This window comes from Elephantulus edwardii, unplaced genomic scaffold (genome assembly GCF_000299155.1).
Source record: "Elephantulus edwardii isolate Elephantulus edwardi_28Jun2011 unplaced genomic scaffold, EleEdw1.0 scaffold00115, whole genome shotgun sequence".
Lineage (NCBI taxonomy): Eukaryota > Metazoa > Chordata > Mammalia > Macroscelidea > Macroscelididae > Elephantulus > Elephantulus edwardii.
Genome location: NW_006399865.1, coordinates 2,079,043 through 2,102,598, shown reverse-complemented (window position 1 = coordinate 2,102,598; position 23,556 = coordinate 2,079,043). Strand labels below are relative to the sequence as shown.

Below are 23,556 nucleotides of genomic sequence, written 5' to 3'. Positions count from 1 at the left end.
GTCTCCTCTCTCCATACCTACTCAATCTGTATGCTGAGCAAATTATTCATCGAGCTGGACTCTGTGAAGAAGAATGAGGCATCAGGTTCAGAGGAAGATTCATCAACAGCCTACATTATGCAGATGACACAACCTTGCTTACTGAAAGCAAGGAGGACTTGAGGTGCTTGCTGCAGAGGATCAAGGACTGCAGCTTTCAATATAGATCACATCTCAACATCAAGAAAACAAAGGTCCTCACCACTGGGCCATTAGGCAACATCATGATGGACAGGAAAAGGATCGAAGCTGTCAATTTCATCCTGCTTGGATCAACAATCAACAGCCTTGGTACCCGTAGTCAGATCAGGAGATGTACGGCACTGGGCAAGTCTGCTGTTGGAGACCTCTCCAAAATACTCAAGAGCAATGATGTCAGATTGAATACTAAGGTATGCCTGATCCAGGGTACAGTCTTTTTAATTACTTGCTATGCATCTTCAAGTTGGACAATCGCTTAATGAGGACAGAAGAATCAGTGCCTTCAAATTGTGGTGTTGGAGAAGAGTACTGAATATCCCAACAGAACAAACGGGTCTGTCTTGAGGAAGTGCCACCAGGGTGCTTCTTAGAGGAGAGGATGGTAAAACCAACTCACGTACATGTTCTTGGGAGTGAGTCCTTGGAAAAAGAGGAGGTCCATGAAAGAGGAAGGCCTGCAATGAGACACATTGACATAGTGACTGACAAGAGGCCCAAGTGTTTAGAGGCGATGAGGACTGCACAGGATAGAGCGGGGTTCAGATCTGTTGTTTACAGAATTGTTTCTAGAATGGAATTGTAGGCAACTCGATGGCACCTAACAGCAATAACAAGAACAACTTGATTTCCCCATCTTTAATATTTTACACCATTTCCATCCAACCTTCTGTCGAGTCACCTTTTTAAAGTTGGAACCCCACTACAGACACCATATTCTGATGTTCACAGTATTTTAGTTTCCATTCTTCTGTGCTCTACATCTTCCACAGCATTTCATTAGGAACAAATTGTATAGCAAACCCATGACAATGATCTTCTAGGTGCTGCTGTGAATGTTTCACTCCAATGCCTTCTCTATGCATCCACGCACTTGGCCACCCCACTATCTATCTAGAAAAGGAGGGCACTCTGGTTACACAGTCTGTAGGTACTGGCACTGCCAACCCAAAGGCAGTGCCTCCCTGACACTTGGAACCCACAATGCTCTCCGTAGAGGAAAGATGGGCGATCTCTCGAGCCCTGTCTTCTGCTCTGTCATTTGCACTTCCTCCCTTTCTGGGCTTGGACTCAGGCTAGGCCATCCTGTGTCCTCTGGCTAACTCTGTTTCCCTACCAGGTGGCCCTTTATAACTTGTCGTGTTTTGCTTCTTTCCCGTCATCCTCCCGTCCTCAGCAAGCAGTCAGCAGCTCTGTGGCCATGTGAGCCAGCTCGTGCGAGGCATCTGTTCTGTGCATCCCTGACCTTCACCCACTTAATGCCAGTAGTCCCATCACCCTAGTTGTGACAACAAAAATGTCTTCAGATGTCACCAGCTGTCCCTGGCTGACAGCCACTGCCATCAGGTGTCAGTGAGGGATGGCACTGAATCACGCCAATGGGCCTGTTCCAACAGCTCCAGAGAGCACAGGATGAGGCCAGGAGCTACTGTTCGGTGCAATGGGCTTGGTTCCAGTCAGCAAGCCTGTAAGTGCACTAAGCCCTGCCTGCTCCTGTGCTGCACTCGCCCATGTCGTGGCCCTTGAGCCATCGCTGTAGCCACTGAAGTCGACCCACCTCAGTGAGGGTCTCCCTCTTTTTCAATGACCCTCTCACTCACCAAGGAACTAGCCAGCCATGTTCTTGAGACGGGTCCTTGGAGAGGGACATCATGCTTGGGAGGGTGGAGGGACAGTGCAGGAGGGGAAGACCCTCTATGAGGTGGATTGATTCGGTGACTGGGGTAATCGGGGTGGGTTGTGTCAGAGGCAGTGCAGTTGGCGCAGGATAGAGCACAGTTTAGGGCTGTTGTACATAGGGTCGCTATGAGTCGCAAACCGACTCGACGGCACATAACAACAACAACAACAACACTGGCCGTATGGGCTGCCTACACTACATGCCACTGGAGCCATTTTCACCAAGACCACCATGCACCCATCCCCAGCCTTCACCACTTCAACTGCTGCCAGGTGGATCTTTCCAGAATCCTAATCCTATCCTGATGTGCCATGACACTGTTAAAGAAGCCTCCCTCCCTGACCATTGTCCAAGCAGCGCCCTCCTTGGCAGGCCCCGACCGCCATCTTTATCATATTTGTCTTCCCAGCGCCTCCACCAATACCTGGCCCATCAGAACAAATGAACAACTGCCAGTTGTTGTTGATGGAGTGATGAGTGAAGGACTGAGATGCTTTTAAAACTGGGAACCATTCAAAGTATTTGAATGACTGAGTCGTATTTAACAATCCTTCTTTCAATCATCTTAATAGTTTTTGAGGAGACAGTTAATGATTCTAATTATTAGTAGATCCTAATTCGCCCCCCCCCAAAAAAAACCCAAACGAAAATAACCTAGTATAATAGAAGTACAATTGCTTAGAGAATTGGACCCAGAGAATTGCAGGTTGTGACTAAGTCTCCCAACCACCGCCACCTTTGGAGTGTGAATCTCAGTGTTTGAGTCTTACCAGGAGCATTGCCATTTCTCCAAGTCCTGTGTTTTTTAGTTCCCAACGGGCGATGAAGGCCCTGGCGAGGTATCTCACAGCTGCAGAATCATGTCTGTCTGATACCATGTGGGTGGCCGTGTCATGACAACATCACACACGGAAAGTACCTTTGGGACCAAGTCAGACCAGAGAAGAAGAACCTGGCAAGGGACTGAGAAGGCATTGACTGCTGGAGCATACTGCGTGTCCCTGAGAAGCCGACTCAGTATCGCTCCAAACCCTGCAAGTAATAATTACAGTGCCTGTGTCATTCTGGGTCATGCTGGGGAAACAGAGTGGACCACCATAGAGGAGGACTTGACCTTGATCTCATCTTGCCAAACAAGATGTTTGCAAGGCAGCCAACAAGAAGAGCTTCGAGAAGAGCCAGAATGCTCCAGGGCAGTTAAAGCAGCCAGACGAGAAATCCTGGTGGGGTTGTCAGTACGGAGTAGTGCCTGCTTCAGCCTGGATTTGCCCCAGGCTGCTGTCAGGACAGGAGAACCCCGGGCCCTCATCTTCAGGGCTTTGGACTCACGTTGGGGTGAGCTCACAAACCTTACTTCCCATAGAATCCATGGCACAGGGGACACAGAGGTGCCAGCAGTCTCCCCCGCTCCTGAGTGGGAGGTCAAGTTCACCCACTAGCAATGTGGGGATACCAGCTCTGGGAAGCTACTGTCACGAATAATGTGATCTCAATGCTGTGATGACCCAGTTTTCTCCTGTGGGAAATGAGTTCATTAGGAGACAAACATCGGGTGTGTGTGCGGAGCCCTGGAATTGGCTCAGATACTGGGCTCCTTGAGAGGTGTCCCATACAAGAAAGGGAGCCAAGCATCACATATCAACATCGATGAAAATCCTCATCTGCCTGACACAGAGACATGAGTGCTGTGTCGTCTCGCCGATAGGAACTATTTAAGAGACACAAATGCACCAAAAGAAAAGCAGATTAGAGGTTAGCAGAAACCCAGGGACGAGGGGAAGGGGGAGCTGCTGCTTCCAAAGCAGATTGTTCAAGCTGATGTCAAAGTTCTGGAAGCAAATAGTTGTGGCTGTTGTGTGCAGTGGAAAATGGGCCACCAGGTAGGACACTCGAAAATGGTAACACGGAAAATTTCATGTTGTGTTTATCTTAACACAATAAAAGCAAACAACAACAAAAACAAAAACAACAAAACAAAACCAAAAACCAAAGCACATGTTCAAGAAGGGGAATTTAAATCTAGAAAGTCACCCCAATAGAATGGATTTTGACTACATGATAACTGTAATTGTTTTGTGTGCACCTGAGAGTCAGACATGAAGAAACGGTAGACCAAAAAAAGGATCTGAACTGTGCATTGAACATCTCATGTTCTGCCAAAAGATCAAACCTGTCTTGGAGGAAATGCACCCCGGATGTTCCTTAGAGGAAAGCCTGGCGAGACTTCATTTCGTACTTGGGCATGTTGTCAGGAGGGACTAGTCCTTGGAAAAGCCCATCAAGGTAGCAAAGGTACCATCTTGTGGCCCTAACAGGATGGACAGACACAGTGACAGCAGAGGCTGGAGCACAGAACAGAGGCTCAATGGCACCAAACAACAGTCAGTTACGATCCCTTCTTGAAACCCATTGGGATTCCTTTGTGTTGGGGTGAAAGATTGAGGCATCCTCCACAAACCACAGCTACAGTCATACCGATGTCCCTTTGTGGGTGTCCACCCTCCAGATCATATCTGTGAGCTAGGAATGGAGACTGGGGGTGCAGTAATCACACCTGCCTCATGCTACCTTCTCCCAGAAGCTCAAGTCTCAGTCTTTTTTTCCTTTCTGTTTTCCTTCAGAGAAAAAGAGGATGTCAGTACACGTGTGTGTGGGGTGTGTGTCTAAGTGTAAAAATTTAAGAAAGCGGAAGTCTCCTTGATCCTGAGTGATGGGTGAGGCAACTGTGGGTCAAGGTGATCTTGCCTGATCCCCATGGAATTGTCCTCTCAAGCAGAGTGGCCATCACAGGAGTTAGATGGTGGATTGTCCTCTAAAGGAGTCAAGGTCAGTGGGCAAGGAGGACTGGAGGATGATCTCCAGGGTCCCTGAGAACTACTCTACTTGTGTCCCTGGGTGAGACTCTTAGAAGATTGTGAGTCCTTACAGCTTGTCAATTTTTTCCCCTCTAGTGGAATGTGGGTCACAGTCGACCTTCTTGGACTTTCCCCTCCTTTTATTTAATTCATTGTTGCACATTTTCTCCCCCTCTTCTCTCCTCCTCCCTCAGCCCACCCTTCAACGCACCCTTTGTTCCAGATTGTTCGCATACATAAAATGCATGATCATATATTTTTTTCTGAACTATTCTTCCCCTCGTGTGTTCTAATGCTGTGTTCATTATCTCTCCACTCTTTCTCCATTCCCTCCCCATCCCTATCCCATGTCTGTCTTATTTTATAAGAGTGGCGTTATGCAATATTTGTCCTTTTGTGACTGAGATAGTTCACTTAGCATACTGTTCTAAAGGCTCTCCCATGTTGTGCAATGTTTTATGAGCTCATTGTCTTTCAATGGTGTGTAATATTCCATATGTGAATATACCATAATTTTTCTATCCATTCGTTTTTTTGATGGGCACTTGGGTTGCTTCCATCTCTTTGCTATTGTGAATAATACAGCACTAAACATGGGAGTGCATACATCTGAGTCGTGGCTCTGGTTTCTTGAGTATATTTTCTCAGTAGTGTAAGTGCAAGGTCATATGGTATTTATGTTGTTATTTTGATCTGTTGAGTCACCTGAGACTCATTAGCAACCCTGTGTTCAGCAGTTCTGAAGCCTGCCCTGTCCTGAGCCAGTCTCACTGACTGACACACCTACCCCATTGCTCCAGTTACTGTATCAATCCATCTCATCTGGGGGGCTTCCTCTTCTGTGCTGTCTGTCCCTCCACCTTCTCCCAGGACCAGTTTCTCCTGGCCATGTAACAAAAGTATATGAGATGGAGCTTCAAAATCCTAGCTTCTAAGGAGAAACTTGACCCTTTCCAAGACAGACCTATTTGTTTTCTTGGTGGTCCATGATATGTTCAAGACTCTTCCAGAACCACAACTCTAAGGCATTGATTGTTCTTCTATCATCCTTAGTCATTTTCCAGCTCTCTGATGCATAGCAAGTAATTATGAAGACCATGGCCTGGATAAGGCGCACCTTAGTCTCTAGACTGACATAGTTGCTCTTCAGTACTCTGGAGAGGTCCCTGACTGCAGATTTTACCAGTGCAATACATCTTTTGATTTCCTGACTACTAGTGCCAAAAGTGTTGCTTGTGGAGCCGAGTAAGCAGAAATTGTTAACTATCTCAATTTCTTCTCCAACTACCATGGTGCTGCCAATTTATAGTATTCTGTACCTTTTAGATATAAGTCCCTTATCAGATTTGTCATTATAAAAAAATTTTTCCCAGTCTGTGGGTTTCCTTCTTACCCTTGGAGAAGGTTTTTCATGTGCATAGGAATTTGAGTCTTAGAAGTTCTCATTCATCTATTTTATTCTCTCCTGCTTGTGGGTCTTCTTGGACTTTTCAGTGAGTTATGAGTCAATCAATGCACAATCAATCCTTTGGAATCTACTACTCTGATTCTCAAGTGGTGGTGGAAGTGCCAGCTAGGTCAAAAAGGAAAACCCCAAACCCATTGCTGTCAACTTGATTGCAATTTATGGCGACCCCATGTCTGAAAGCAGGCACGGGTCTGCTTTAAAGCTCCTCAGGGTTTTCTGGGCTGTAAGCTTTATGGAGCTGCTGGCTAGGTTTGAACCGCCAACCTTTTAGGTTAGCAGCTGATGGCAAACTACTTGCACCAGGACTCTTCTGTATATGATTTCAGGGTAGTGTGGGAGATGTGAGAGGTATCTGGGACAGACCTTTGACAATGCAAAGGGGATGTGAGAAGGTGTGTGCGGGTAGAGAGGCACCAACAACTTGCTTATCCTGCCATTACCACTGCCATTGCTTGTGAAGAGGGAATTTGCTCTGCTTTTGAAGCATTCCCACACGAGGGCATTGGAGAAGGTTTCTCTTGAGAGAGGCTTTGAGGAGCGAAGTTTGGAAGTTCAGGAGGCTTGTATGGAGGAAAGGAGGGGGAACAGTTTCAGGAAGAACCATCAGTAGTAAGTGGAGGGATCCTGACATTATTCAAGACTCAACAGGAAGCTTGTCCTTTGGCGCTGATGTGATGAGTCTGTCTCAGAGCTGGGGAAAGAGATTGTCTCTCTCTTCACACATGGAGATCCTGGTTTTCATGAAAGGCTGGGGTAAAGGGAGGCTTCTTGTGAAGATAGGGTTAAGGCTGATGGAACCAGACAGCAAACCTCACAAGAGGCAATCTGACAGAGCTCCCAGAGGAATGAAGAAGAACCAGCCAGCCATTTTTAAAACACTTAGCAGATGACTCTAGTGCCTAAGAATGCTACCTTCTACATGTTTACCTCTCAAGCGTAAATTGTACAAACAGTCAGTCTTCCCCTTGCCTACGGACCTGCCCAAGCCTGCGGGGACGCCCGCCTGGCCCTGCTGTGACTACAGGCTCCCATCTATTTTCATAGTATGCATGTGCCTGCATGAATTACGGGTGAACAGCAGCAACCCAGTTCCCAAGGCCCTTGTTTAATAAGCATCTGCCATCTGATTGGGCAAGGAGGGTGCGGACTCAGCCTTCAGAGGGGTTGGCTCAAGGCAAAGTCTTTATTTCCCTCTGACAAGGCAGCCCTGACACTCCCGAGAGACACAATTCTTCAGAGTCACCCGCGACTGGGCAGCAAAATGAGAACCAGAAGGCTCTGCTTCTTCAAATACACGGGGCTCCTGATGGCGGTGACTGGCCACGTGTGTTCCTTGGTGACTCTCTTTCTTCCTAAGTGGTTGACATTCTCCTCTGATTTCCTGGAGCGTGAGACGTTCATGCTGGGCCTGTGGGAAGCATGTGTGACCCAAGAGGCTGGTGACATCATGTGCAAGGCCTACACCACCCTCCTGGAACTCTCTGCCGACATCCGGATGGCCCGGGTCCTTATGTGCTTCGCCGGGGCTGCTGGGACCCTGGGATTTCTGGCGACCCTCCCTGGGCTGACTTGTCTGAGGTACCAGGGCCACTTGGGGAGTTTTTTTGAGCGAAGCCTGAACATCACTGGGGGAGCCCTGTTTTTCCTTGCTGGCCTCACCACATTAGTGCCTGTGTCCTACATTGCTCATGTCACGGTGAAGAAATTCCCACCCTATGCGCCCAGGGGGGGATACGGCAGCTCCCTGTTCTGCGGCTGGGCTGGGGCCTTCTTGCTGTTGAGTGGAGGCCTCCTTTTGATCATGTCACAGCTTTATTACCACGGCTTGGCTGAAAACTCTGCTTCATTTTCTCCCAAACAGCATGTTCCAAGAAAAGTGCCTTTAGATAAAGTAGATAATGTGTACTGTGTCCCCCAGAAAGATGGCTTGAAGTGCTAATCCCTACACCTCTGAATGCAGTCTTGCTTGGGGAAATAGGGCCTTTCTTTGAAGATATTATCACTTCAATAACACCAGTGCAGGGCTGGTACCAGTACTAATTCCCTCCAAGAGGCGTTTCCTAAAAGGGGAGAACAGACATGCAGCGCACAGCAGAAAGGTCCCATGCAGACCCAGCTGGATGGCAAAGACTGTCGAGAAATGCCTGCGGCTCCCCGAACCCCTAACAAACAACGGAGCATCCTCATCTAATGCCGACAGACAGCACAGCGTCCACACTGAATCGGGATTCTGGCCTCCAGAACTGTGAGCAGAGAAATTTCAGCTCTTTGATCACATTTACGGAGACTTTGTTATGGTCGCCCTGGGAAAGTAGGACAGTAGACATTGCTTGGAAATGAAATATGAATACCAGACTTCCTTTCTTAGCACTGTTGCAAACACCGAATTCTTTTGGGTTGTCTTACAGAACTTGGCCTTATCTCTCTCCTTTGTTTTCTCCGTTACAGATTTATTTCCTTTTCACCTGCTCCTCTTCATTAAATGCCAACTGAATTTATACTTCGTTTCTCCACTTCAAGATCAAGCATTGTACTCTACAAAGTCTTTTCGTTTTTACATTTTCATATGCACAGCTTTTATTTTAATTTTTTCACTATGTTTTTGTTTGCTTTTATTGATCTCCAGAGATTTTTTAAATTTTTATTTTGTTTTTACCTTTAAAAAAATTTCTACTAGTTTATTTACAAAATTTGAATACATTGTCTTTAAGAACAAATTCTTTCCATTTCTCTCACCCCACCCCCTACGAAGTCTTTTATCCTGTGCCTGGAAAGACTCATATTGTCATTAATGTGGGAGGCAAAAAAAAGAGGATACTGAAACAACTAAGCACTGTTAGGACATCAGGAAACAAAAAGAATGACACCTTAATATCTTAACTGTAGCGTTAACAAGAGATAGGAAATGTGCCCTATCTTGCGCCGTCCTCATTCATGGTCTCCAACGTGCTCAAAGTCCATGGTTAATGTTCAAAAATAAGTGATAATTCAGCTACATATTCTGAATGAGTAGGCTTTATGTAGAAGTGGGAAGATTCAAGTTGGAGATGCTTTATAGCGTTGGTCCGTACGTGTAGTCCCTAGACCAACAGCATTAACCTTCACTGAAGATTTGGTAGAAATGCCTATTCTCAGTCTCACCTCAGACTTGCTGGTATCTGGGACACTGTGAAACAGATCCATAAATCAATCTATCTATCAATCAGTCTATCAATCAATTTATCAGTCTATCAATCAATCAATCAATCGGTCTATCAATCAATCAGTCTATCAATCAATCAGTCTATCTATCATCTACCTACCTACCTGTTTCTCTGTCTCAAAACATTTGACAGGTCAACCTTTCCCCAGGCATACAAGTTAAGAATATTCTGTCACTGTATTTTTAACAAACTTTCTAGGGGATTCTGGTGCACACTTGGGTTGGGAGAATCTCAGCTTCACAGAGACTTTGGCCTTGCTGGGAAGCAGGAGGATGGCTGGCTTTGAGATAGCTTTGACAAAACCCAAGTGAACATCCAAAGTGTATTGTGCAATGTGGAGGGCATCTTTGCTGCATTGGTAAGTATTGTTGGCTAAGGAAAACTAAGTATTTTAAGCAAGAAGTATTTCATACAGGGCATTCCATTTATACCATCGAATCCATTCTAATCGTGACCATGGAGACAGACTGCCCATAGAGTTTCCAAGGCTGGAACTCTTTAAGCAAAGAGTCTGCTGCCTATTTCTCCAGCAGATGAGCTGGTGGGTTCGAAGTGCCAACCTTTTTGGTTAACAACTGAATGCTTTTTACCAACAATGTCACCAAGACCCTTATTCAGGGCATTACCTCCTGCTGTCCAGTTGGTGCTGACTTATAGTGACCCTTCCACAATAGGCTTTCCACACATCTTTATGGAAAAAAGACTGCCCACTTGCCAGGAGTGTTAAGGACTCCTGCACTTCCCTTCTTATATTCCAAGGAACCATAAATATGTTCTTGGCTGCCTATATTTTCAAAGGTGAAGATTTAGAAAATGCTTGGGAGGTGGGGAGAGCGGGAAAGCAATTAGAGAGGAAAGGAATTTGGTATGAAAATGAGTTGGCAACAAAGAATTCCACAGACTGAATGTTTTGGTTTCTTTTGTCCCTCTCTAAGAAAAAAAGTAGACATCTAGTTAATGAAGCTGTTCTTCGAATGTTCATGTTGCTTCTGATGGCCACCATTTTCCTTAAAATTCCTGCATTATATATTATTATGTCAGGAGCTCTGGTGGCGTGGCCTGAAGCATGTTAAACTGCTAATCAGATGGCCAGGTATGGTTCAAATCACAAGCAGCCCTGAAGACCGATGGGAAATCTCCTGTTAAGATCTCCAGCTTTGAGAACCTGATGGAGGGTGACCATGCCTCGGAATCCAGTAGATCCCCTCAGTCAGTGAGTGAATAATCACACCGTATTTCGTAGCCATACATTTATTTATTCATACAGGCAATGTCTATTGAGTGTCTACTGTGTATTGTGGCCCTGCCACTCTTATAGCTACAGATTATTTTCCTGGGAATAGATTTTGACTCAAGAGGAACCACTCAAATCCTTTCTTATGAGAACTTGAACTGAGACACTGGGAATTGAGGAGCTGATAGCAGATTTTCCCAGTGCAACTCATCTTTTGATTTCTTGACTGCTGGTTCCAATGGTGTTATCAATCTACGCCAGATGAAATCACTGACCCTTTCAAACTTTTTTCAGTCTATCATGATGTTTCCTATTGGCCCAGTAATGAGTATTTTTGTGTTGTTTTGGGGTTTTTTATGTTGAGATTTAATCAATATTAAAGGCTGTAGATTTTTCTATTCTGCAGCAAGGACTTAAAGATGTCCTCACTTTCAGCAAGCACATGTGTGTCACCTACTTAGCACAGATTGTTGATCAATCTTCCTCTGATTCTGACACCACATTTTCCTTTACAAAGTCCAACTTCTAAGATGATTTGTTCAGCATACAAATTTAAAAGGTATTGAGAATGAATACAGCCCTGATACACACACTTCTTGATTTTAAACCATGTGGTGTTCCCTTGCTCCGTTTGGACAATAGCCTCTTAGCCTAGGTATAGTTTTCACATGAGCACAGTTGTGACTGACACAGCTGAATACCTATGCATAGCCAGTAAAACTCAGACATCTTTCTGGTATTCTCTGCTTTCCAACAAAAAGATACAGCCTTGGACGTGGTCACCATTCCATGCTAAGAAATCTAGAAGACAGCTACTTGGGCAACTAACTGGAAAAGACCCATATTTATTCCCATTCCCCAAAAAAGTGATCAAACAGAATATGGAAATTATCAAGCAGTATCATTAATATCACACCTAAGCAAAATCTCACTTTTAAAAATGGCTAGACTGTCAACAGAGAACTGTCAGAAGTTTAAGCTGGATTTAGAAGAGGCCATGGCACCTGGGATACCATCGCTGATGTCACAGAGATTTTGGTATAAAGTGTCAACCATACACATAACCTGATAGACTACAGCTGATAGACTACACAGTAACCAGATTGACTCTATCTCAATATAGAAGCTCAATATCAGCAGTCAAAATGAGGCCATGTGTGACTGTGGAGCAGAGACCATCAGTGACTCAGGTGCAAGTTCAAAAGAAAATGAAAACAAATCACGAGAACCAAAATACAACTTTGAGTATATCCCACCTGAATTTAGAAACTAGCTCAAGAATAGGTTTGATGTGTTGAACACTAGTGACTGAAGGCCAGATGAAGGCCAGATGAGCAGTAGGATTACATCAAGGACTTCATTCAGGAAGAAAGCAAAAGATCATTACAAAGACAGAGGAAAATGACCAAAACAGATGTCAGAAGAGACTCTGAAAATGGCACTAGAACATTCAGACTTTTTAAACTAGTGAAGTTAATGCGTTTTTTTTTTTAAAAGAAACTGAAGAGAAGGGGGAGAACCTTAAAATATGACCCAAATTCCTACACTAAAACTTATAGAAATATTTTTTCATTTTCTATAAAGGGAGAGTTTTTTACACAGACTTTTTATTTTTTAAATGAGGTGCCTGAGTAAGCAGTAAGAAAATTGTGAGCCTGTGTAAACGTGTGTGTGTGTGTGTGTGTGTGTGTGTGTGTGTGTGCATATTTCCATGAAGTTAGGGCCAGAGGTAGAAGAGGCATAGAGAAACTATAGAAAAGACAATGTGCTTTGGTTTCAACATCTCTCTCTCCTTAGTCTATAGATGTGACTGTTAAATTACATTGCTGATAGATCATCTACCATTTTGCTCATTAGTAAATATAATTATGACAATAAGTTGTATTGATTGATGAATGTTTTTAATTTAAAAAACAGACAAGTAAGGACGTGACAAAGACATGTATCTAAATGTTCCATTGCTATAAATGGGACCATATGATCATCAGGAGTAATAATAAATGTGATTGGATGAAAGCATTTAGCAAGTAGAAACTCACCAGGCATTGGTAGTGGGTTTTTTGTTTGTTTGTTTTTTTAAAAAAGACCAACCCAAAACAACCCAAAATCTTAAACAAACCCCACCACCTTGATGAGAGAATGAAGGGAATTTGAACATTGATCAGAATTACTGTATATTAATGAGTTTTTAAATGAAGTCTTTTTAGAGTAACAATGGCCATGTCATTAACGTAAGGAGTCCTCTTTCAGCAATAGATATTGAAGAATTTCTAGATAAAATGATCATGTTGCCAGGAACTCATTTCAGAATAGTCCAGTTGGGAGAGGAGGAGTTAAGGCAAAGATGAGACAAGACTGGCACCTATTGATACTTGTGGAAAATGGAAAATGAGTTCCATTGAAGTTAAGTGTTCCAAAGACCTGCTATGCAGTTGAGTCCCAGCCATGGAGACCCGTGTGTGAGGTCAGAGCTGCCTCCCCTGGCCTTCAGGAGCTGAGATTTTGAAAGTAATAGGTTGTCAGGTTTTCTTTTGAATTTCCAACCTTTAGTTAGCAGTGGACCATTACTCACACTTCCCAAGGATTCCGATAAACAGGAAAGTTCATATAGTGGTCTCTCTGCTTTGGAATATCTATGGAAATTCCCATAATGAAAACATGGAGGAAATCCCATTAGTTCATACTTAAGAGCGGCTACTAAAAAAAACAACAACAACCCTAACCCTAACCCTAACCACCAACCCAAAAAAACCAACAAATAAGAAAACAATAGATTATAGTCACTGACAAAAGTAAGTCAGGCTCCTTCCTTCCTCTTTACTTTGGAGATTAATCATTACAGGGAAAGAATGAAGCATTTGCTTACCTTTCTGTGGGTTTGCTAGAGAACAGCTGTGGAGGAGAGAAAGCTCTGTTTCTGGCCCAGTGTGCCCGCTGGTAAGTCTGGCAGAAACGCTGGTTTAACAAGCAGCTGCGAGCAGGCCTCAGTGAGGTTCCTGACTCAAAAAGGACCATCGACAGGTGAAACCATGGCGAGAGGGTTCATGAGGAAACTTCCCAGAGGAATGAGAGTGGCCTTGGAGAGTCCACGTGCCAGTCTTTTTTCCCCCCCACGCATATTTTTCTTTTTAATTTCTTACAAAATCCTGTGTCCTAACCAAAGAGGATGCTGCACACCCTCCCCAGGCCTTGTGGTCCAAGGAGGGGGCCGCCCCAAGAATCACGTGACTCCTCTGCCCAGCGACCAGTGCAGGGATGAGTTCCAGCTGGAGACTCTGTCTTGTTCCTTGGCTGCTGGGAGACAAGGCCAAGCTGTAGGTTCGCAGTGCCGACTGTGTGATGATGTCCTATCCGATTGCGATGGTGAGGCCAGTGATGAGCGACAGGATGGGGACAGTCAGGGACACGCAGATAATGATGAAGATTTTTTTCTTCCGGGCCTTCTTCTGCTTGTCCAGGGCTACCTTGAGGTGCTCCTGCCCATGCTCCACGTAGTCCGCCGAGCTCAGGATGTTCTTCTCAATCCTATTGACCATCTATCTCCCCCTGCGACTCCACCTCAGTAGCCAGAAAAGTGAAGATGTCATGAAGCTCACGGATGCTGCGTTCTAGTTGCTGGATCTCGCTGTGCTTCCTTATACTATGCAGTTCATAGAAAACACTTGGGGCTGCCCCCGAAAGAACTCTCTCCGAACAGCTGAACCTGGATTTAATCAAGTTGAAATGCTAGCGGGAGAAGAAAACCTCGCCACCTCCCTCGCATCCATCCCAGCTCCTAGCAACCCTGCAGGACAGATGGGCCTGCCCACAGGGCTCCCAAGATTGAGGTCTTTGTGGACACAGAAGGCCATATCTTTTTCCTGCAGAGTGGCTAGTGGGCTGGAACCGCCAACCTTTAGGAGCCAGCGCTCCTCTAACAGTTAGTTACAAGGCAGAAAATTCCCTCCTGGGCAGACCTAAATGAAGAATCCTGTGATAAAAATCCCCAATCAAGAACTTCTACACATCGTTGACCCACCTGCCCACTGCTGTTGAGTCCATCCCAACCCTAAGTAGTCTATGAGATGGGTGGAACTGCCCGGAGGGTCTCCCAGGCTGCCATGTTTACAGAAGCAGCCACGCCTTGCCCCGGTGATGCTCCCATGGTGGGTGGGTTTTTAAGTGCCGACCCTTCTTCCACTTCGCACCCCGGTGTTTAATTCACTACTCCACCAGGGTTCCCACAGGGAGGCCACTGGGCAGATAGATGCAGGTTGTGGGCACTTCTACAGGATGATGAACTTGGCTTCTTCATCAAGTCAAAGATACAGAAAAGTGGTGGAGGGAGAGGAGGTGGGCAGAAGCAGACACTTGAAGCTTCGAGGGCCCAAGAAGGTGGCCCAAGGAGGCGGCTTAAGAAATAAACGTGTGCTTTGCCGGTGAGAGGCCTCAGGTGATCTCCCAAAAGGGTTCGCTACTCTCGACCTGGAAAGTCCACAAAATCATGCAAATCAAGAGGCTCAAATCTCTAGGTCCAGTTTAAGAACACCCGAGAAACTGCCAGGCCATCAAGGGTATGTATATCCGGAAAGCCACCACATATCTGAAAGATGTCACTTTGCAAAAGCAGTGCGTGCCATTCCAACATGACAATGGGGGAGGTGGTAGGTGGGCCCAGGCCAAACAGAAGTCAGTGGCCCCAAAAAAGTGCCGAGGTTTTGCTGCATATGCTTAAAAATGCAGAGAGTAATGCTGAACTTAAGGGTTTAGATGCTGATTCTCTGGTCACTGAGCGCATCCAGGTGAACAGAGCTCCCAAGATGCACCGCCGCACGTACAGAGCTCATGGTCAGATTAACCCGTACACGAGTTCCCCCTGCCGTGTTGACATGAGCCTTACTGAGAAGGCACACAGATTGTTTCTAACCCAGAAGAGGAGGTTGCCCAGAAGAAAAAGGTCTCCCAGAAGAAACTGAAGAAACAAAACCTTATGGCTAGGGAAGAAATGATTCAGCATCCAATAAAATGAAATTAAAATCTTTTTAAAAACATGAAAGCAAACTATAGAAGTAGTTTTGAGACATTTCTAAATTGGTACTGGTTATCCATGCTCCATATGACCGTGAAAGCTGGATAATGAAAGACTGGAATTTGCATACTCGGACTGCAGTATGGACAGACAACGTTGAATGCACTGGGAATTGTCAGGGGAATAAACCAGTCTTGGAGAAAGTGCCGACAGAATGCCCCTTGGAAGTGAGGATAGTGACGCTTCCTCTTGGTTATTTGAGACACACCATCAGGAAAGACCAAGTGCTAGATATAGCGTTTGGAGAGGACCAGCGGAAATGAAGAACCCACCAGCAGCCCCAACAGACACACCGCCAACTGTGCAGGGCCGGGCAGCATTCCCTCCTGCTGGACAGACGGCAACCATGAGGCAGGGCGAGCTGATGACAAGAGTCTACGACGAGGAAGGGTTTCCCCATAATGTGTCTGAGCGTAAGGAAACATTCATACTTTTAGTGCGGAACACTGAAGTATGTGGGGATGTAGGGTCATGGCATCTCCTATACATTTTTCCAGAAAAAGAAACTAATTCGAAGGGCGGGAGGAAGTGGGGGTGCTAGCCCACATGGCAGCATCTGCCCACAGTTGCAGTTGGTGACAGGTGCACTTCTATGCATCTTGGAAACCCCGAGATGGTAAAAGTGAGCTGTTACTAACATGCTCTAGGAAATAAGATCAGTCGGTTTTAGTAGATACTTAAAAAACAACACGTGAGAGATTAGTGCACATAGAAACTCCCATTTCCACATGCTGGGTTTCTAGCATTAACTATTTTAGCCAACAACTATTTAATCCCCCATACAGAAAGGATAAGTGGCAGGTGAGCAAGAATCGTTTTCAAATGCCGTTTCTTTAATTCAACCAACCCATCAATGAATGATGCAAATTCTGACAGAAAATAGCAGGAGGGTTGGCCACTTTGTCAAATGCTGGGATTTAAACGCCAGTGAAACCAGGAAGCTCATGGCTCTGCACTCTCAGGGCTGAGTAGAGGGGGTCTGTAAGAGAGATAGCAACCTGCCTAGTAACAGCACCAGGGCAGTGAGGGTCCCTAGCGGAAAGGTGCTCCTGATCTCCTGAGCACCTGGCTGAAAGGAAGGCGGGAAGAGGATACCATTATTGCTCATCCAGGCCAGCATGACGACAACACAGACGCTGACACACAAGGACAGGATTCCTGCAGCAATGAACGCGTTGAAGGTGGAAATCTTCAGCTCTGTCAAGGACATACTCCAATGGCAAAGGTGAAGGTGGCTTTCCCTGGGAGCCCCAGAGCTGTGGCAGTCAACAGGAGGGTTTGTGAATCATGACTATCGAGAGGGAGGAAGATGTCATATTAAGTGTAAACGGTGACAGACCACGCCCTTGCAGCTGTCATCGTAGGAAACGCAGACTCACCACATGCCCACAGAGACCGGGGAAGCGCTATACGCAAGGGAGGGGACATTTGGTCATCGTGCTTTGCTGGTGGTGGTTGAGCAAATGTTGTGACGAGCCATTGGGTGACATGCACTGGAAGCCTTAGGAACAAGCTATTTCACTGCCGGGCATTTGCTCACAGGAGTGATTAACCCTGGCCACATGCATTTAGCCACACAAACGTTCGCTGCATCGCTGTTTAGCCTAATGACAGTAAGAAGCCACTTCCTTCCACCAAAAAGGGCTTGCTTAAGTACTTTCGGCTCTATTACAGCAAGGGAATTAACAGGCCAACATTAAAAACATAAATAGAATCATACTGAGATGGTGAATTAGTTAATATAGGCCTTCTAATCTTTGTAAATGCTGCTGAATGACCTCACAGGACTATGCAAATGAGATGCGTGCGGTCCACTAAGGTGACTGGAGCTTGCTACTAATGCAAATAAGGTGGATGGCACCCTTGTGGGTGTGGGGCCAGGCAAATGAGGGGCCTACAACTCTAATGGGGGGATTGGTTACTTTTGTCATCCATCTAGGATTCAAGTGAGGCATCCCAGAGGCAGAAAGAGGGGGCCTAACGACAACTTTAAAAAAAAGGAGGGGCGCAGAGTGTGTCCTTTGGACCCAAGATCCTCATGCTAAACTTCGTAAACCCGGGAGACAGACGTTGTTAGGTGCCGCCGACTTGAGTATGACTCATGGCAACGCTGTGAAGAACAGAGCTGAACCCTGCCCTGTGCTGCGCCCTCCTCATTTCTCTGATGCACTTGAGCCCATTGCTACAGTCACTGTGTCAGTCCATTGAGGGTCTCTTTCTGTGAGGGTCTCCTTTGCTGGCTTTCTACCTTCCCAAGCATGATGTCTTTTTCCAGGGCCCACCTCCTCCAGACAACATGCCCAAAGCATGTGGGATAAAGTCTCACCACCTTTGTCTCCAAGCGGCACCCTGGTTGCACTTTCTCTAAGACATATTCGTTTATTTGTTGCCAGTTATTCACTACTCTGCTCCAGCACCACCACTCAAAGGTATCGATCCTTCTCCTGTCATTCTTAGTCATTGTCCAATGTTCAGATGCAGAAGAATTGGTCAAATATGCTGTGGCTTGAATCAGGAGCACTTTACTCTGCAATATAATTGCCCCTTGGAATTGTGGAGAGGTCCTTGACGGTAGATTCGCAAAGCAAACACATCTTCTGATCTCTTTCTGCTGGTACCCAGTGTGGATCCAAACAAGATGAAATTGTTGGCAATTTCAATCCTTTTTAAAAAATGTTTTATTTTATTTTTTTTATTGTTGCACATTTTCTTCCCCTTTTCCCTCCCCGCTTCCCCATCCCTGCCTGCAGTGCACACCTTGGTCCAGATTATTGTCATACATATAATGCCTAATCGTATATTCCTTTCAGACAGTTCTTCCTGTCATCTGATCTAATGCAGTGCTCATTTCTATCCACTGTTTCCCCATTCCTTTCTCAACCCCTCCTGCCAGTCCTATTTTATAACAGTGGTGTTATGCAATATTTATCATTTTGTGTCTCTGGTTTCTTTAGGGTAAATTCCCAGTAGTGGAATTTCTGGGTCAAATGGCATTTCTATTTCCAACTTTTTGAGAAAGCACCAGACCGCTTTCCATCGTGGCTGTACCCATTGTGGCAGTACCCTTTTATAATCCCAGCAGCAGCGAATAAGAGTTCCAATCTCTCCACAACCTCTTCAGCATTTGTTGTTTGCAGTCCTGTTGAGCTTTTGTATTGCTGACAATTTTAATCTTTTCTCCATCTATCATGGTCCTATTGGTCCAGTGGTGAGGATTTTTGTCTTCTTGGTGTACAGATTGAAGGCTGCAGCTCTTGATCTACAGCGTTCTAAGTCCTCTTCAATTCAGCAAGCAGAGTTGAGCCATCTGCATAATGCAGGTTGTTGATGAGTCTTCCTCCAATGTTGATGCCACAGTCCTCTTCAGAAAGCCCGGCTTTCTGAGTGATTTGCTCAACATACAGATTGAGCAGGTATGGAGAAATGCTAAAACTCTGATGCACACTTTTCTTTGCGTTAAACCGTGCAGTGCTCCCTTGCTCTGTGGGCACAATCGACCCTAGGTATAGGCTTCTCACGAGCACAATGAAATGTTCTGCCATTCCCATTCTTCTCAGTATTTGCCACAGCTCATCATGATCCACAGTCAAATATATGTCACATCTACCTACACTGTCCAGTTCATCCTGTCTCCATGTGCATCAAAGCAGAGCCATGCTCTAAGGGGCTTCCGATGGCTGTGATCTTTTAGAAACAGGCCTCCAGGCCTTCCTCCATGGCGCCTCTGGGTGGATTCAAATTACCAACCTTTTTGGTTAATAACAGAGTGCTTAACCATTTGCACTACCCATACATTTCTATATATTTTATTCTATCCCTGTCTCTCTCCAAGTTTGGGAGGTAGAAAACCAAAATAGAATCTTTAGATGGTCAAATACTTATTTTCTTCGTTCTTTTCTTGATTTCCCAGTCTTTCAACCCTGAGGTGTTGAAAATCCCCAGTCTTCTACAGGAAGGAAAAAGAAGGAGATGGTGTAAGCTCTATTTTACCCTTTTTTTTCTTTGTCCTTTCCAGATGTCCCAATGAAGAGAGGAGCCCCGACTGGTGCCGACTGGAGAAGTAGGGGCTGAAGCTATGAAGAAAGGTGAGACTTCCTCTTGGGCCTCCACATGGTGCCTTCTTAGGGACCCCAAGAAGGGGATTCTCCCTTGCCAGCTCTGCAAAAGAAAAAGAATGCAACCCTCAGAAGACCCGAAGGCCTCGAGGTACCAAGTGGTCCCCTCGGTTTTCACATAAACCTGTCTTGACTCCACAGATGGCATGTAGTGAATGACTGCTGGGTCCCTCCAGGGGCCACATCAGCACAAGAATGCTTACACCAGTGCTGGTCGCCACCGTGGCTCGAGGGGGAGGCCAATCAAGGCTGGTGCAGGAGGAGGGGGACTTGGTGGTCATGTGGGAGTCATGATCTGGTGCTTTGGACCAAGTCCTCGACCAGATGAATTTCTCACATAGTCTCAGCAAACGGAGTATTGCTGTATCTTCACGAGACACAACAAAGAGGTATATTCCCAGCAGGGTACTGCTGTGATCTTAATATGAAAGAAGTAAAGCAGGATTGACTTAGCTGCTGAAATCAATAGTCCTCAGGCTTTGCACTGGCTGATTTTCCAAAAAGAAATCTTTGATGGCGCCTCTGTATAGATTCAAACCTCCAAACATTTGGTTAGCAGCCGAGAACGTTAAGGATTTACTGAATAGATATCATATTGGAATACGTTCATACACTCAGGCACTTGAGGAAGTCCTAATTCACCTCCAGATGCATTTTTGAAGGGAAAAAAATCAGAATATTGCTAGAAAGAGGATGAGTTAAAGTGTTAAGAAAAGGAGAAAGGCGTGGAGGCAAAGCAGGAAAGAGGATTTTTAAAAAGAAATAAAAAGAACAAAAAAAAAAAAAAAAGAACAACAATTGTCTAAATCTATAAGCGTGATGCAGGAGGGACAGCCCCAAAGATGCTTGCCCTTCATTTCCTAGTGAGTGTGTATAAACATGGTCAATATGCTTACGATAAAGTAATGGTAAAAAACATATTAATGTGACTATGTGGTTCATCCTCAAAGGAAACGATCCCAGATAAAGTGAAGATTGTGATCTGTTCAGCTTTCCAATCAGCATCAGTGTTTTAATGTGGCCTGTGGGTCCCTGGAAGGAAAAAAAAGGTAAATTTCATTTATCAGTTCCACAGTCTTCATTGCTAGCAGAGATTTGGAGATACAGGGCACATGGGTGTGCTTTTAATAATTTGGGAAAAGGTAGGTCAGTTACACAATAAAGAAGTCTGCTCTTCGCGGTGACATTGCTTCCTGTTCTGCTTAAGGAAACCTTTTCTTGATGGGGTCTTCATTTCCCAGGGCTACTGTCTTAGTTCCCTGGCACTGCCCTCATGTCGATACCATGGGCGGATGGCTTTCAAAAACACAAGTGTGTTCTCTCACAGGTTCAGAGGCAACAAGCCCAAATCCAGGCTACTGACTGCAGGGAAAGGCGTTCTCTCCCTAACGGCCCTTTCAGATGCATAAGAAGCAACTGAGAAATATCATGGCTTTGATCAGGTGCACCTGGTCTTGAAGACATCCTACTGTAAAGATATCTTTGCTTTTTGGCACTTGAAAGAGGTCCTTGATAGCAGATTTCCCCAAATGCAACATAGCTTTGGATTTCTTGTCTGCTGGCATCATAGATGTTAATTGTGGATCCAAGTAAGAGGAAATCGTTGACAGCTTCAATTTTTTCTCCATCTATCATGATGCTGCCTATTGGTCTAGGGCTGAGGACTTTGATTTTCTTGATGTTGAAATGACATCCATATTGAAGGCTGTAGGCTTTGATCTTGTGCAGTAAGCATTTCAAGTACTCCTCACTTTCAGCAAGCAAGGTTGTGGCCTCTGCGTAATAATGTAGTTGTTAATGAATCTTCCTCCAGTCCTGATGCCACATTGTTCTTCATAGAGTTTAACTTCTCAAATGATTTGCTCAGCATACAGATTGATTAAGTGTGGAGAAAGCCCTGACTCCCACCCGTCCCCATTTTACACCATGCAGTGTTTACTTCTCTCTAACTGTATGACCATTAGCCCCAAGGATTGCTTTCTTCCTGGTCTTTGCTTTCTTCCTTTCTCTCTTGTCGTGGATGAGTGGAGACCAGTAGGTGTGTCTTAGATGACTATGCAGGAACTTGTAAGACTCCACACACCGCTCACCCTGCTGGGATGTAAGTTGTACACGTTATATACTCTATTCTGCCAGGTAACTGAATTGCCCCACAAGGCCATAATCCTGAATCTTCAAACCCAGGAAACCAGCCTCACAATGTTTGACTCTTTCTGAGAAGCCTCAGTAACACTGTCTCCTATGTGATTTAGTAGGTATATAGATTTATGTGCATGTACACACATACCTGTAAGGACATACACTTGTAGATGAATTTACCTGTGCACGTGTATGTGTCTACATATTCATACCCGTACACACATAGGGAGCACTAGGGGCTATGTAAGTAAGGACCTATGCTGCCAACCCAAAGGCAAATGGTTCAAATCCACCGGCTGCTCCATAAGGGGAAGATGGGCCATCTCCTCCTGTGCAATTTACAGCCTCTGAAAACCTGCTGGAGGGGCAGCTATGGGTCAGTTCCCACTTGATGACATATAACAACAACAACAACAACATACACACACACACACACACACACCCCACGTACATCTTTGTGTAACCACATGTACATTTGCAGCTGTTGTTGGTACTGTTGCAAAACTGTATTTGTCATATCCTTTACCGAAATGGCTATACACTTCTTAGTGGCCTCACTAACCTTGGTCAGGCTGTGCTTACTTCACCCACCTATCATGCTGCAAAGCCCCTTCAGTCACTTGGTCCTCACCTGAAATCAGCAAATTCTTCAAAAAACGCATACATGCACTTGAGCCTCCAATTCACAATAGTTAGTGACCTCAAAGAGTGTTTATCCAGGCAGGTTGTATGTAGTGGTTTTTCTCATACTAGAAATGAAAACGGAGACAGTTAAATACAAAACACATGTAATGTATACAAATTCCTGTCCTGCGGGTGGGTGGCGACCCATCAGCCCTGTCGTACTACCTCTTTAGGAGACACTCAGAGGAGAGGCACTCAGAGGCAGTGGTATCAGGCTTTGGACGTGACTTTTCAGATTAGGAAACAGAACAGTGAGGTAGGTTCCACAGTCATCCAATGTGCAAGTGGCAACGACAAACAGAGGAGAGCTCCCTCTGAGACTCCAGGCCTAGCTCCACGCGCCCAGCACACTTTCAGTGCAGTTCCCAAGAGGCGAGTGAGTGGCCATATTTGTTGGCTAGGTGGTGGCCAGGAGACAGCAGTCAAGGTCAGGCTACTTCACCAACCACACACTATAAAGGGTACAAATTCTCCTCTGGTGGCTTTTCTTCACTCACCCTAACTTCCTCATCTTTTTCAGTCCAGTAATAAAAAATAAAGGAAGTGGTAAGTCTGCAGAAATGTTAGCGGACTTTCCTTGCTCTGGATACAGGCACTGGGGGGACTAGGGGTGCAGGCAGATGGACAGACAGCAAATACCCAGAACTCTAGGAGGCCAGCACCTACTGGTAGGAGCCTGGTCCAGAAACACTACTCCACTGATATCACAGAATAAGCAATGGCGTTTAAGGAAATCCGAGGGCTATGTTTTACAGGTTTGTTTTAATTATTAACTAGTGCACATACATTTTTATCTGCAGTCTCTGTGTTAGCTTTTCATGTTCCCTTTTAACCTTAGCTGGCTTAAAAGCTCTTGGGGCTTTGATAAGGGG

General features: G+C 45.3%; 2 pseudogenes; one reads left to right on the top strand and one right to left on the bottom strand.

The window, feature by feature from the left end:
- The window catches only part of LOC102848968, a 115,284-nt pseudogene extending 107,642 nt beyond the window's left edge, over window positions 1–7,642 (bottom strand).
- Window positions 7,643–7,688: 46 nt separating this feature from the next.
- LOC102848554 lies at window positions 7,689–15,686 on the top strand (annotated as a pseudogene).
- Window positions 15,687–23,556: the final 7,870 nt, after the last annotated feature.